This window comes from Artibeus jamaicensis, unplaced genomic scaffold, assembly GCF_021234435.1.
Source record: "Artibeus jamaicensis isolate MK-2021 breed Jamaican fruit bat unplaced genomic scaffold, CSHL_Jam_final scaffold_1019, whole genome shotgun sequence".
In the NCBI taxonomy this organism is placed as follows: Eukaryota; Metazoa; Chordata; class Mammalia; order Chiroptera; family Phyllostomidae; genus Artibeus; species Artibeus jamaicensis.
The window spans coordinates 24,400,960-24,416,498 of record NW_026522025.1 but is presented as its reverse complement, the minus strand read 5'-3'; the positions used below and the strand labels follow the sequence as shown (position 1 = coordinate 24,416,498).

Genomic DNA, 15,539 nt, shown 5'->3' with positions numbered 1-15,539 from the left:
ATCCAAGTTCCAGCTCCGTTGCTTCCTAGTTAGGATTTGATGAGATAACATATGTAAAGTCTCTAGAAACACACCTAACATCAGTAAGTACCGATGATTTTGATTCATTTCATTACTCATGGTCTCCCTCACTACAGTGTCTCCTCTTCATTAAAAACCTCCATTTCCCTGCAAGTGAGCGTACATGGGCGTATTGTTTGTGCAGTTTGAGAAAGTAATATCAAAGGTATGAGGAAAATTTAAGTCATCTCACATGGGATTATAAAGTGGTAATTTTTGCGGAATTAATTGGCCAAAGTGAACTTCAAGAAGACTTTTTTCCCAGTGAAATGAAAGAAAACCCTGTGCCTTGGTGACAGTGAAGAATCAGCCTGTCAAGAATAGCTGGGAAAATAAATGAATCAACCAGTTCTCTTCACATAATTTTTTTAAAACAAGACCTTCAAATTATATCTTGAGTTATTTATAGAATTAGAATAAAATGAGATTACCTTTTAAAGTTTACTGAGTAAAACCACTTAGAATAGTTCTTTAAATGTCATTTTAGTATTCTGAGCTCTTGTTTTGAAAGTCAGTGAAAATTGGAACAGTAATAACCCTTAACTTTTTTGGTTAAAATACCAGCAAGTGATCCTTTGACAACAGTTTGCTCTGTTCTACCTTTTGAGGATAAAAAAGTTGTAGCAAAATAAGTTTATTTGCTTTTTGTATTATGGAGTTGTTTTTTAAGGTATAAATTGCAAACTAATAGGATTCATATCTCTTACATAGTTTAATGTTGAAGAAAACAATTTCAAAATAAGGCAGATAAATACTTATAGGATTTCTTTAGAGACAATTTTTAAAAGGTGTGGCTCCGCCCAGTGGAAACAACAGTGTATTTCCATTGTTAACTCAGTGTTCCTCCTGTGCAGGCCAAGGTTGACAGTACAGGTTGCATCGTCAGACCTAAACCCACCATCTCCCTAACACACCTCTTGATCACAACATGAAAAACATGAATGATGAAAATAATCCTAGCTAACATTTATTGAGCCTGTATTGTATGCCAGGTAATGTGCCAAAGCGTTGACAAGCATTATTTCATTTACTCTACACAATAACCCTTTAAGAAAATTCTATTATCAAACCCTGTCTCAAAAAAAAAAAATCCAAGTCTGGTAACTTAAAATTTATTAAAATATTAGTACAAGAGTAATATTTTGGAGTTTATCTAATAGGATCTGAAGCCTTCTATAAATTATTACAGCTGGGAAAACAGACACTTAGAAAAACCAAGTGGCTTGCCTAAGATCACACCATTAATGAGTGGGGGACATGGGAGAACAATAGGCAGTCTGTCTACAGCATCTGCATTCTTACCCACTGCATTTTGTTGATGCCAAGAAAGTACAACTGGAGTGGCTGGTGGGGAAGGGACTGTGGTGGGACCACCAACTAGTTTATCAGGTTTTACCTACTGGTGTACATAATGGAAACTTTAATACGATTACTTGAGAATCACAATTATGAGCAGTAAAAATATGTTGGAAGCTCCAAAAAGCGTGCCTGATAGTACTGTCTGTATTAAGTCAATCTGTCATCTTTAGTTGGCAACAAGCAGGAGAACATGGTGATGGATACCTGAGAAAGAGAGAGTTGCCCCATGTGAGTGGCACAGTTTTTATTTAAACTACTTTATTTCTTTTTAGATTGATACACGCTGGCAGTTAATCTCTTGGAATTACTTGGAGTTAAGCAGAACACAGGTTTTCAAATGATTCTCAGGTACTAAATGTAATGCAGCTATCTCAGATGGTTGTGGTTTAGAATTCATTTAGTGAACTCATGCTCGATCAAGTCAGGGGCTTGTTTCGTCTCTGAGTATTAAAGTACCCACATCAGTGACATGCAAGTAGCACTCTTATTATTGTAAATAGTGACAGTGAAGAATCAAGTAACAGTATTCACACATCTGGTATTCTTTTGATTAAGAAAAATATTGATATAGCTCATTATGCTAATGATATAAGAAGTACTTTCTGTGAAAAGTACAGAAAGCTTCTGAATTTCTTATCTAACAGAACATTATTTCACAGAACAGAACATGATTTAACATTATTTAACATTCGGTACTCCTACAGCAACCGAATTCACTTTTAGTTGTATAATGACAGGGAGAGCTTTAGTTTTATGAAGGCTTTTAATGCATTAACTGATTCCAACAAAGTCACGACATGGACTCTGAAATGTTCAAACACTAGCTGAATGTCACACATTTTAGTGAATCTCAACACTAAATCATAAATCCATGATGGAAGTTCTTTAATCAAGGAATGAAGCCATAATGCTCTCTAAACTGCAGCTGAAAATTTTCAGTTCCCTAAAACCCTCTGCTTTCTGTCTCCTCCAACCCTCTCTCCAGCCTCACTCTGCAATGCCCTAAATACTAATGTCTTTCCTCCCAGAAGGGCACACTCAACTTCTACATTGCCAAAGATATCTCCCTCTCTCTTTTTCAAAAGATTTTATTTATTTACTTTTAGAGAGAGAGGAAGGGGTGGAGAGACAGAGGGAGAGAAACATCGACTGGCTGCCTCTTGAACAACCAGGTTACCTGGCCTGCAACCCAGGCATGTGCCCTGACCAGGAACCAAACTGGCAACCTTTTGGTTCACAGGCCAGCGCTCAATCCACTGAACCACACTGGCCAGGGCAGAATCTCCCTTTCTTACACCAACCAACTAGGGACCATGCCTTGGACTAAATAATAGCTGCTTAACATATAAATGATCATAGTTATTAGTGGTAGAATGTATATTTTGAAGTAAAAATTCAGAATAAATGACAGAATATATGTATATAGGTTCAATCTTATCATAACTTTTCATAAACCCTCATACAAAAGCTTACAATCTTTTACATTTTTCAATTTAATAAAAAATTAATTCAAAATAATTTGAAGTTGTCCAGCTTTTGTTGCTTTTAGGACCTTTGTGGCAAGCTGTTGCTATTTATAGACTTATAAATATAGCCTAATAATAATTTTCCACTAATTGCTGATTTTTCAAACACATTAAGAATCAATGATAGAAACAGTGGAGTTATAGCCTGAAAATTTGAATTAGAGTTTGCTGTTTAGGTCATTTATTAGTTGTATTGTCCTGGACAAGCCAGGTGACTTCTGTGAACTTCAGTTTTATATGCAAAATAGGCATATTAATGATTTTCTCATTACATTGCCAAATAAAATGGACAGTTCCCTCCTTCTGAGCTTCACTGCTACGTCTGCCTCTCTCAGTTACTCCTGCATTCCCGAAATCCCCCTTGCTTGTGGCTCCGTCCCTCCCTCTGCTCTCATGTCTCTGCCCATTCCTTCCCAGTCTGCTTGGGGGGCTTCTTTGCCTCTCTCCTCTTCTTACATGTGTATACCCCCGGTTTTAGTCTTGGCTCTTTTCTCCTCACTCCCTACTTTTTCTTCAGCGATTCAATACACCTCAGCAACTTACATTACTTCTTTATCCTCACCTCTCTCCGTACGTCCCTCGCATTTGACCACCCATACTGAAATGCTGGCACACCTGAAACTTAGCACAGCTGGCGCCCCAGCTTAATGTTCTGCCCAGTCCCTTAATCCCTTAGCTAGTAGCTCTGACTCATCCTTTAGACCTTAGATGAGTGCTCACTCTCTCCAGGAAGCCTTCTCTGACTTTCCAAGACTAGGTTAGGTGCTTCCCCTGTGTGTTTCTTATAGCACCCCATGCTTATCCCAATTGTAGCGTGTACCACAGTGTATGGTAATGACTTCTCCTTTACCAGAATGTGAGTTCTTTGAGACCAGAGACCATATTTTGTACACCTCTGTATCCACCACAGCACTTAGCATGTGTCTGGCATGTAGAAGACTCATATATAATAACTGTTTACTGAATAAGTAAATCCCGCAGTTTCAAGGTGAAGCACTTTATAAACAGTTGAGTGTCTAGATATAATGTATGACTATTATAATTATCATTATGCAGGAATATGACATAGAATATACCATGCATTACACAAATATTTATTAAGCATCAACTATATGCCAGGCACTCTGCTAAGCATTAAGAGATACAGCACTGAATAGACAGACACTATCCCTATTCTTTTTTTTTTTTTAATTTTATTTAGTTACTTTTCAAGTACATTTTTTTTCTCTTCCCCCCCCCCACCCGGTCTCCCCCCTCCCTCCCATTCCTCCCCCCCCCCCAGTCCTCATCTCTGTGTCTTTCATACTTGTTCCTCAACCTATTCTTATGTTAATAGCCTCTTGGCAAAAACTTACAGCAAAAGCCTTGGAATAGGACTTGTATTGGCCCAGCTTGCTTTGTTATCTGCAAACACAGGAGGATTCTAATATCGACCACACCTGCTACAGACATGAAGGCAGCATGCACCATACCCCAACCTTCCAGTTAGAAGCCTAACATAACGACATTTGATAAACATAACGTTCTCAGTCCACATTTTGCACTTCTCTTACTTTCACCCAGACTTTCATCTGTACATCTGGTAGACTCTATGTTCCCTTCCCAGACTGCAGGGGATTGGTTCCTTTCCAGTGCTAGCTCAATGCCTCTTAAATTACAAACCCAAAAGCCATCATGGAAACATTTTCAACATCCACATAGTTATAATCAGAACTGAGAATGATTATTACTAAAAGATCATTCCTAAAAGATCCCATTCCTTTGACTCAACTTTTATTCCCTTAATAAACTGTCTGTACTCTACTTTTAAATCTTTTATTGGACATTTACAGAAATTTTTTAAGTTAATCTTTTGGAAACTCTCAATTTCCAAGTATTCAACCTTTTACTCCTTATATCATGTCCTTTCACCTTCATACTTTTACAAACATTAGTCAACACTTAACTTACGAGTCCATAAACTCATGTAGAATTTGCTGCTTTGCTGAGCACACAGGCTCTCCTCCATTTTCACAATTAAGGTTATGAGAAATACTCATATGTGTATTCAATTGTATCACTATCATTTTAATAAACTTACAAAATGAGAAGTTATAAAATTCAAAGTGTTAACTTGAATAGTTTTCTTCAGATCCTGATAAACATTTTTGAATTATACAACCTTTTCACTAGGTACCAAAATCCAAGTGTGGTGAGGACAAAGTTACTTCAGCAGCTGTAGGGAAGCTGTTTTAATGCAGTTGCTTTGAAGTTCTTAACTGATAAATATTAACAGAATAATGATTTTAAGTATATATTATTAGTAAAATGAGGTTTTAAAAGTTCCAGAGTAACTTCCAGCCATTATTCTTTTACTATCTTCTTACAGAGTAAACGGTTCACCATTCTTTCTGCCTTCACCAGGCCCACTAGGCTCTCTAGTCAACCACTGCCCTCTCTGCCCCTCTGTGCTCCTTAACTCTAGTCTGCACGCCAGGTCTGAGGATATGAACTGCACACCGTATCATGGATCAGAACTAAAATTCTCCAATTTCCTCCGTCTCCTCCCATCCCTTCAGTCTCTCATGTAGGAAAAAATATGCATGTATATCTAAGTATACATGCAGCTAGAATTGCTAGGATATAAGTATACATGCAGCTAGATTGAAGGAATGGGAGGAGACAGAGGAAACTGGAGAATTTGCAGGAACATGCAGAAAGCCTAACAAGCCCAGATGAGAATTTTAGTTCTGACCCAGTGAGAGGCAGGGGCAGCCAGAATCGCTGTACCCTGGGATATTTGCTGAGTGGCCTCAGACCCAGCAGAGGCACTGAGTTTGAACCTGTATCAGTCTGATGAATACCACTCGCGCCTGCCTGGTGACACAGTGAGAACCTACCTCCTGCAACTAAACTGCTGCCCCAGGTGCTTTCAGTGACTGAGCCTAATAGGCCGCTGACAGGTGGACACAGGTGAAGGTGATCTCAGGGTGCCCTGGGGCTTTTGCTCCCAACAGAGCTACTTGATTTCACAGTCTATCTCGTACATTTTGTATCCTATCCTCAAACTATTCCAAAAAATTCAAGAGGAAAAAAGACTCCCAAGCTCATTTTACAAGGCCAGCATTATCTTAATTCCAAAACCAGATAAACACTACAAAGAAAGAAAACATTATCCCTGAAAACATACATGCTAAAATCAAACAAAATATTAGCAAACAGTACCCAGGACTACATTAAAAAGATTGTACAACTTGATCAAATGGGATTTATTCCAGGGATGCAAGGTTGGTACAATATCTGCAAATCAATAAATGTGATTCACCATGTAAATAAAATGAAGGATAAAAACCACATGATCACATCAATAGATGCAGAAAAAAAGCATTTGATAAAATCCAGCACCCATTTATGACAAAAACTCTCAGCACAGTGGGATTAGAGGGAATATATTTAAACATAATAAAGACCATATATGACAAACTCACTGCCAGCATCATACTTAATGGGCAAAAACTACAAATCGGGAACAAGACAGAAAGGACCACTTTCATTTCTCTTAGTCAACGTAGTACTGACAGTCCCGGCCATGGCAATCAGACAAGAAAAAATAAAAGGTTCTAAATTGGAAATGAAAAAGTAAAACTATCATTTGCAGATAACATGATACTATATACAGAGAACCCTAATAATTTCACCCAAAAGTACTAGAACTAATAAGTGAATTCAGTAAAGTAGCAGGATACCAGGCTGTGGGGAGATGAAAGTGAACAAAAAGACATGTCCCTGCATCCATGGCACTTACACTGTAGTGGGGGCATTATTAAAGAACACTGGCTGAGTCGATTTGGACAGGGATAGGGGAGGGCAGAAGTGCTATAAGGAATTAATTCAAGGTTTTTAGTTTAAGCAAATGGGTGGACAGGACTACTGTTAATTGAGATTAAATTTAAAAGTATATATGAGGGATCAGAAAATGAGTTCAGTTTTGAACATGTTTTACTACCTGTTGGAATTATATTTGGGGTCTGGTTATACCTGGATTAAGAAACATGTATTTTTAGAGCTCATTATCTAAGACCTTAAAGATCACTTAGTCCAATCATTTCATTTTTCAAATGAAAGAATGGGAAGCCACAGAGAGACTCACGAACTTATCCAAGGCTGTAGGCTGCACAGCAGGACAGGGGACTAGACTCTGGGTTTCCTGACTTAGTCAACTACTCATTTTTCCCCTGTTATTCTCCATTTTTACCTAATTTAAGTACATGAAACAATAAATGTATGTGTGTATATATGTATATATATAAAATCTCCAACAGTAATACTAATTACTATAAACCAGCACAGCAATTAGTGAGACAGGCTAAAAAGTTTTTGAAAATGACCTAGTGGTCTGATAAAATGTTTCAACAATACAGTATACTTTTAGGCTGTAATAAAATAATTTCCAGGTTGAGTATTAAAGTATGAAGTTCAAGCTGTGAGACAACATGTAAATTCCATAACAGACTATAATATTAGGTACAAGAGATCTATGTAAAGATATGTATGCTGAAACCAAAGTGGGGCAGGATCAAGGGTAGGAGGTGGGAATGGCTCGGGTAGGGAGAGTGGTTGGGGGGAAATGGAGACAAATGTACTTGAGCAAGAGTAAAAAAGAGTTGAAAAAGTAAAAAAAAAAAAAGAAAAAGGAAAAAATTAAAAAACATTAAAATTATGTATGTATGCTGGTGTTCTTGTTATAGAATTTCAAGGAACCTATGTTAGACCTCTAAATGATCAGAATTCATTTTCTTTGATTCTTAATATGCAATTCAAACATTTCAAGAGCAAATAAAGCAGGAAGAATTTTAAATCACAGCTCTGTAATTTACAATAACAGTTTCACTGTGTTCACAATGTATTATTTGCTTTCTCAAAGGGAATAGAATTGTCAAGACAGTGACAGCTTTAAATCTACATCACATCCATGACTTGTTTCGACTTTAAGGTTTCAGACAGAACACCTAACTATGAGTAACTACTAAAACCTACCTCTTTATAGTCTTAGGAACAAATAACAACATTGTTTTGAGCTTCACAAAATGAAAGCCTGACTTTTTATCATTTTCACTTGAATAAGAAATACAAACTTAAATATAATGTAACTATTAAATTTAAGTAATAAAGGTATAAACTTATACTTTTTTTAAAAAGATTTTATTTATTTATCTTTAGAGAGGAAGGGAAGGAGAGAGGGAGAGAAACATCAATGTATGGTTGCCTTTCATGCGTCCCCTGCTGGGAATTGGCCTGCAGGGAACTGGCCTGCAACCCAGGCATGTGCCCTGACTGGGAATCGAACCGCGATTGTCTGGTTTGCAAGCCCGTGCTTAATCCACTGAGCTACACCAGCCAGGGCTAAAACTTATACTTTTAAAATTATATTATGCCCTGGCTGGTGTAGCTCAGTGGATTGAGCGCGGGCCTGGGAACCAAGCAACCACGGTTCGATTCCCAGTCAGGGCACATGCCTGGGTTGCAGGCCAGTTCTCTCCCTCTCTCCTTCCTTTCCCCTCTAAAGATAAATAAATAAAAATCTTAAAAAAATAAATAAATAAATAAATAAATAAAATTATATTATAAAACCTACCATAAACCTCATCACAATTCAAAATATGAAATTAAATCCTAGTTTTACCTACTTGACATAGTGACAGTTTTTTCCTTACCGATACGTAATTCATTATTGATAACCAAGAATCTTGCTTTCAACCTGCCTTGACAGTGTTCTGTATTAATAATATATAATACTTTCCATTCATATGAGTGAGTGTATGTGATATTTTTCAAAGGGCATTCACCATGCTATGAGCCCCTGAAAGATCAAAACTGTGCTCTACTCCGTTCTTTGTCCTCAGTGTCCCACACAGCAACTAGGACACAGTAAGTACAAACTCAGTTCATACTTGAGTGAGTGGATGGCTGACAAAAAATAACAGGACAACTGTCCGATCCAAAATCAACCCAAATAAAACTTATGATTGATATCTCCAATAGGAGGGCCTATGACAAGTTTACATTAATGAATGAATGAATGAATGAATGAAATAATAGAAAAGAAAAAATGGAATTTACATCAAACTAGACATCATAAAAAACCAGAAGTTGGGGCTTCAGAAGTTGGCTTCCCAAGCAAACGGCTATGGTAGCCTGTGAAGGGGCCTGCACCTCCTCACTCTCTCTGCAAGTGGAGGATGGCTGTCCAGTGAAGGACAAGGGTGGGGATGGGTGCGGTGGGGAGGCAGATGGGTAGCTAACACCCTTATGGCCAGTTTTGAAACTCTCCTAAACACTTCCAGGCATAAGAGAGGACTAAATGGTAATGGGCCCTGGCTGGTGCAGCTCAGTGGACTGATCATGGGCTGGGAACCAAGGGCTTGCCAGTCGATTCCCAGTCAGGGCACATGCCTGGGTTCCAGGCCAGATCCCCCATGGGGGTTACGTGAGAGGCAACCACACATTGATGTTTCTCTCCCTCTTTCTCCTTCCCTTCCCTTCTCTCTACAAATAAATAAATAATTTTTTAAAAAAATAAATAAATGGTAATGGAAAAAAGTACAATAAAGATAAAAAAAAACACTTCTAGGATGGGAAGGAGTAGGGTTATTTAAGAGTTTCTACGAAAGATTTCTTTCCCAAAAATATCTCCTCCAAGCCTTCTGAAATCCCACCAGTTAAAATATTTTGTTTTAGTTAACGATACATGGTCTTTTCCAACTCAAATTGACCCTAGCAATTAGTGTCAATAAATGCCAACTTCTTCCCACCCCTATGATCACATCGTTTTAAGAGAAGGGTTGCTAACCTAAATATATCTACAACATTTAAAGTCCAGATTCCTAATGCCAACTCCAGCAGACTTTCCATCCTATCATAACTTCAGACTTGCCCTAACACTTAGACCAGGGACCTCATACTCAAGTGTCTAGGATCAGGTAATGCAAGTTAATATCATGTGGTGGAACTGACAGGTAATGTAACGAGTGATGGCTACAGGTGTACTGGTAAAGCAGGGAATGCTGGGGGCTATGTGAAAAGGAGAGTGTGTGCTCGAGCACCCAAGCACTGCTTAGTTCCAGGGAATTGTTTCTATGCGGAAATGTGGACCTCGTTTTGCCAAGCTCTTCCAATTTTTCAAGAGGGGCTGGGAGTCCATATTTTAATATAAAATGTACCAATTTTTAAGCACATCTATGGCTGAAAGTGGCTTTTGGACTGCCAATTTGTGGCCCCGATCTAAATAAACAGGCAGCACTAAGAAAATGAAGACAAAGGAGAGGCCAATTTTGGCCAGAAAGAGGGAGGCACAGTCAAAGAGGAGAAAAGGATGGAAAAGAGGCACACACGGGAAAGAAGGTGGAAATCAAATTCCACCAACCTCAGAACATGACCTGGGAGCCCCAGTCTGCCTTGTAGTCTGACAGCAAAAAGGAAGAGATAACGAGGAAAAAAATGGGGAGTGGGAGGGAAAGCAAAAGAACCAGCTATTGAACAGTTACTAGATGAAAGATATTGCATCAGATGCTTTCACATATGGGGATGCAAGAAAAAAAATCATAGTCGTAGGGAAAAGAGGGCAATATATCAAAATAGTAACAGTAGGTGTGTCAGATTTTGAGACACTCCCCTTCCATTGTTCATGAGCATGCAGACAGTATGGTTGTAGTTATAATGAAAAACGAATTTGACTAAAACTTAAATATTTTAGTTAAATTTCTGGGTACAGATCCACCCATTCCGGAGCATAGAAAGTATAGTACTTCAAGTCAAACCAAACTATGCCCTGAATATTTAAATAGAAAAAGAAAATACAGCAATTCCAAGTATATATAGTATATAATTTTGCAATTATAAAAGCAGAAGAGAGTATGAAAGAAACTACACAGGTGATGTAGATCACAGATTGATTAAATAACAACAGAAATATCTGAAATTGTTAAGAATATTGTAGATCCTTTTCCCTTGAAATGACAGGCTACCAAGATTTGTGTGTGTGTGTGTGTGTGTGTGTGTGTGTACAGCCTACATACTATTAAATGTACTGAGTCCTCTCCTTTGTGAAATCTTTTCTATGTCACCCATCTGTTACATACTTTTCTACATTTACTGCATTGTTTTCTATCTCAAAGATAACAGCACATTTGACATTTTTTCTACATGAAGTATGTCATTCCCATCCACTTGGTTTCTAAGGAACGAATTCCCCAATTAATCATATATATGTACATACACACACATATTCAGTTGTCATTTTGTTCATAAATGAAACCCTAACCTAAATACTTTAAGTGTAATTTCAGGGGAAAAATACTGTTCAAAAACCTAGATATTGCATTCCTTTGCCGATACTAAATATAGTCACCTCAAGGTGACATACATTTTGACAATGATCAGTCTTACATATCAGATTTTTTAAAATGGCACAGATTCCATTGTAAGGTGAGCAGGAAAAATTACTATTCACCACATTTTGATTTTAAATGGATCTGAATGTGTGAATCTTCTATTAAAACTGAATTATATCAATGCTGTATGAATGGAAATTGGATTTAAACAATTCTTTTGTGGCTTCTGCTCAGACCTCTTTAAGGGGGTTGTTGCAGATAAATTACAGAATTGTACATACTTTTCTTCAAATTGTTCCAGTCAAATATAAAATGTCTCGAAAAATGAGGGACCCAATTAATATCTGTGAGGAAAAATCTGAAATAACTACATAAAATAATCAAAGTTCATTTATACTAAATATGCTTCCTCCAAAAAAAACCCTGTCCCTAAATTTGATTGATTATGCCTTTTTCCATCTTACCATCCTTCAAAACTCAAAAATATTTCAGAGACTTATATGTATTCTGAGTGTTTTTTTAAGGCAGCAATTTAACCTGTGAAGGGATTAGGGGGGAAAATAAGTGTGGTTCAGTCAATGTTGGGTGACTAAGATGATATAAATACTTAACCTTATTTAAACACACTACCCAACACATAGTTATGCTGTGACTCTCAGGCCAATGGGCCTGTTACATGAATTCATTAACAAAATTTAGCTGATGAATGATGCTTCCATTGCTTTGCTCATGGATCTAATTTCTTTCTTATAAATGAATTACTGCTTTTCTCTACCTGCCTCTTTCCCAAGGACAGACATTTTGTCAGGACATAGCCTTATGCTATTTTTACCTTGTTCTCTCTCTCCCCCAACCCCCTCCCCGTTCTAGTTACGGACATTTAACAAATATAAAATAAAGATATCGAAGCCACTGCAATAATCAACTCACCTCTCAACTTATTTTCTTTACAACAGTATTTAAATGACAACAATAATACATCTTTAGCATTTGTAGAGCATTTTACAGTTTACACAGTTGGAATGGCTTGGCGTTTTCAAAAAGAGAGACAACGGAGGTTTCAAGAAGTAACTACACGATCCACTCCAACTTCCAGTTCCACCAGCACACCCTCAACATCCCACCTCGGAGAGAATCGCGAAAGAATCGTTCGGAAAGAGGGGGTGGGTGATAGGCTATCAAATCACATTTCACTGCCCAGCCTCAACAGCGATGGATATGAAATAATTTCTATTAAAAATTACAGGCACAGCTGGCCGAGACCCGGACCGTGCCCGGGGCACGTGGTGAGGACGACACTGAATTTACCTGCCTGGACCCCCAGTGTAGAACTCAAGTACTAGCACCCACTCCGCTCACGGAGGACTCTTCCCCTGCAGGAGTGGAAAAAGCACCCCAAACTCAATGGACAGGGCTCAAGCGGAGCTGAAACAGGGCAGCGGGGCAAGGAAATCGCCACCAGAGCCCGAGGCCAGTTGACGCGGAGACTGCGAGGCCAACCCAGCTCTGCCATCCGCCGAGGCCGCGGTCCTGCGCGTAGCCACAGCCGGAGAGAGGTCGGTGTGCGAGGTCGCACCGCTCGCGTGCAACGGGGAGGCGGGCCGCGAGCCGTGGTGGGGAATATCTCCCTGCAGCCCCCACCAGCGCTGGGAGACCCGACACCTCCGCCACCCCCCTCCCCATGCTCCCCCCGCGACTCTTCTCACCCTCTTGGAGCCCTCGACAAGCGAATGCCCTCGTGGCGCGTGGAGAGGCTGTGCGCGTCCTACGCCTGGCTGTGGGCAGGGGTCTGGGCGCCTCCGCCTCTGCTGCTCCAGCCGCTGGGAGCCCTCTGGCTGTCGCCGCCGCTGTCTCCAGCAGCAAGTTTCCATAAAAGTCCTGGTGCGCAGCCTGTTCCCGCATTCCAGGCGGGCCCAGCGCCGGCTGCAGCTGTTCCAAACACAAGGCCAGTCCCCGCCAACCCCCCCACCCCCACCTCCGCCGTATCGCTGGGAGAGGGGTGGAGAGTTGAGAAGGCAGGCAGGCGAGCGGGGCGGTGGCTGCTAACTTTCTGCTAGACCCTGCCAGTCTCAGGGCTCTAGGTTTTCCTCTGTGGGAAAGGGGAGATTCTGGAAAGGAATTGATAAATAGGCTGAACTGGCTCCCAGCTACCCACAGCCGGTTTGCCCTGGGGCCCCCTTCTCTCGGCTACTCCACCAGCCGAGGTTTCTAAGCGTCGACTGACCTCTCCAACTTTTCTCTTCCTGCTGAGAATGTAGGGCAGTGGTCTGGGATCAGCTTATCTGCCCATTGCTCACATTTTCTTGGTAAGGGTCTTTAATCCAAAGAGAGTGGTCCATAGAGAAACGTGGAAGAAGAGGAGGAGGGAGACGGGGAGGAGGAATAAAAGGAAATAATTTTATAATTTTCCACCTTTCTTTAACTGAACACAAAAGGCATCTGGAAATCTTAGCACCCACAGAACATTTCAACCTGGACCACAAGCCTGTCAATTATACCCTGACAATAGGTTGTCAGTATGAAAACCTGAAACGCTCATCCAGAGAGGGCATTATTCTGGTGGGACATATCAATTGTTCACTCCATGCAGAAAATGAATATAAACAAACTAAGTAGTTTAAAAATTGAACTAGCATCCACGCAGATAAACCAGGGACAACCATGTCCAATTTCCAGTGCCAAGCAGACAATAGTGCTCAGGTTATATTGCAGGGATGCTGAAAAAAAAAACTGTTCTTAACTATAACTTTCCTTCTCCACCCCATTCCCATTCACTAGAAAATTCTTTTGTGTAAGCCATTCCTTCTTCAACGAAAGTCCTCGAATTGTAATTAAAACAGCGATTTAAGCTTAGTCTAATATAGTGATGGGTGGCCTGAATGGTCTCCCTCACCCCCTTGCGCCCTTCAACACCCCCTTGACCTTCAGTTCATGGAACTTTACATGGTCATTCTGGCTCAAGACCGTGGCACAGGCTGTTCCCTCTGCATGAAATCCTCTTTCCTCCACTCTTCACCTACCAAACTTCAACACAAGCTTTGGCTGTCTCTGTAAGTGTTGCGTTCTCAGAGAGGCCTTTCACCTCAGTCTGTATCTGTGCTCTGTTATAAAGTCATTCCACCCTTTCTCCTTTACACTTATCGATTTACAATTACATATTTATTTTTATGATTTAAATGATTAGAAGCCCTCTTAACTGATTTCCTCTCACCAGATTCACCAAATTAAACAAAGCTCTCACCTCTAACTATAAAACTGGCAGCTACCCACAACACGCAAAGCCTACTTCTTCTCCCATCAATTCATCATTCATTCAACAAATACTCAATTCTAGGTACGGAGGACTCAGTGCTGACATAACAAATAAAGAGCCCTGCCATCATGGAACATACATTCTGGTGGAAGAGGACAGGCGATAATAAGCAAATAAACAAAATTATGCAGCACTTAGTGATATGAGATATGGATAAGACCAAAACAGGGACTGCTGGGAATGGGGTGGGTGGATTTTGTACTTTCAAGTAGAATAGTAAGGGAAGTCTCATATGAATAAAAGTCTTGAGGACAGTGGGGCAGTGAACTACGTAAATATCAGGAGATATCTGGGGGAGGCACAGTCCAGAGAGAGGTACGAAGGCCCCAAGGAGGAGCCTATCTGACTTGTTCTAGGAAGAGCAAGGTGGCTTGTGTGCATGGAGCTGAGTAGGCAGAGGGTGATGTAATAGGAAGTGGAGCGAGGAGGGAGGGGCCTGTGGAGGACCCTTTCTGCTCTGAGTAAGATGGGTGGCCATTGGTGGATTTTGAACAAGGTAGTGGCGTGATCTGACATTCTTATCATGCTCACTCTGGCTGATGTGTTACAAGTACACTAAATGAAGCAGGGAGGCCAATTAAGAGGCTTTCAAAATAATCAAGATGACAGGTAATGAGAGATTGGATTAAGGTGGTAGCTGTTAAGATAGTTAAGAAATGCTAGGCACTTTTTTTTTCTCGGTACATCTTTTCAAAAGTAGAACTAGTAGGAAGTTGGTACCACTGAACATGAGGTGTGCAGAAAAGTTTTTGGTCTGAGGATCTGGAAGGATGACGTCATTTATTGGGCTGAGGAAGATTGGAAAGAGGAGGTTGAGGTGGGTGTGGTCAGGAGTGCAGTTCTAAACACACTAAGTTTCAGACCACTATTAGAAATCCAAGATCTACCAATTTGTATCAACATTCCTTACAT

At 40.0% G+C, this 15,539-nt stretch overlaps 1 protein-coding gene across 8 annotated transcripts in view; it reads right to left on the bottom strand.

The window, feature by feature from the left end:
- NEXN (nexilin F-actin binding protein) overlaps nt 1–13,244 on the bottom strand; it is a 42,819-nt gene extending 29,575 nt beyond the window's left edge. For 4 of the 8 annotated variants that reach the window (XM_037148158.2, XM_037148161.2, XM_037148159.2 and 1 more), the window contains exon 1: nt 13,021–13,243. The gene's annotated coding sequence lies outside the window, so the exon portion shown is untranslated. Of the gene's footprint in view, nt 1–12,244; nt 12,558–12,622; nt 12,912–13,020 lie in introns of those variants that run through there. The other 4 variants (XM_037148157.2, XM_037148160.2, XM_053655585.1 and 1 more) reach the window with 3 other exon arrangements.
- Nucleotides 13,245–15,539: the final 2,295 nt, after the last annotated feature.